The sequence below is a fragment of the Vespula vulgaris genome, chromosome 18, assembly GCF_905475345.1.
Source record: "Vespula vulgaris chromosome 18, iyVesVulg1.1, whole genome shotgun sequence".
Taxonomy (NCBI): Eukaryota; Metazoa; Arthropoda; class Insecta; order Hymenoptera; family Vespidae; genus Vespula; species Vespula vulgaris.
In genome coordinates this window covers 728,992-730,000 of record NC_066603.1, presented here as the reverse complement: position 1 = coordinate 730,000, position 1,009 = coordinate 728,992, and positions in this window count along the sequence as shown.

The following is a 1,009-nucleotide window of genomic DNA, read 5'->3' as shown; positions in this document are numbered from 1 at the left end:
ACCGATGTACTACGTACATACTGAAATCCGCTCCCTAGAGAAAGCTCTAGCGTGCTTTTCGTTAAGTGCCTTAAATTCTACTCGGTGATGAGTCATCGCTAAAACGTAACACGTATCTTTTAAAGTAATCCGATAGTATCTAACTCGTAGAAGCAACGTTTCGATGACATTAAAGTCGATCGACGGAAAACGGAACTCTTTATTATCGCTGTCTTCTCGATCTAAAGGATAGCTTGGCCGATGATTTGATGCCGAGAATTCTCGGCAACCCTTGGCGGTAACTAGTTTTCGAGCAGGTCGCCCCAATTAACGTTTCCACGTACCTATAGGACGCGCGTACACCTCTTTACTCCCTTGCTCTTCCTCGACAAGCTCGCGTTGTCTCCCTCGCACTCCGGTCACGTCCGTTATACTGGCTCGCGCCACGTAACGCGGCAGGTCTCACTAGCACCACCAACACAACCACTATCGCCAGGCAGCACCATTACGAGTACCAGTAACCAGCACCAACTCCCTTCCCGCCGAACGCCAAGTCTTGCAGAAACTTATAATTGCGAAAGGAGCCGGCAATTATAATTGCCTCCGGTCGTCTCCGACGGCTGTAATTATCCAAAAAGCTGTGGTAGCCGCGCACACGCCTACGCGAGCTGCGGGACGTAGAGGACACGGAGAACGAGGAGGAGAAGGAGAGGAGGAGGAGGAGGAGGAGGAGGAGGAGGAGGAAGAAGAGCGCGCGTTTCTCCCGAGGGATTCTGTCGGGGAAATAAATAGGCTTTGTTCTTTTTAATGGCGAGCTGGAAGAGGACCTTTCTTAAAAAGTTCGTATGAAAACTTTATGGAGGCAAACGTCTAGATGAGTACTTTTTCCTAAGATCGGCTGAGCTCCATGATAGATAGATAGAACTTGAAAACTCGAAAAGGTACAGGCCATGTGTGATAAATCCAAGAGAAATATATCACTTTATCAAGGTGTCCACATCAATGGATAACACACCAAGTCCATTATGCC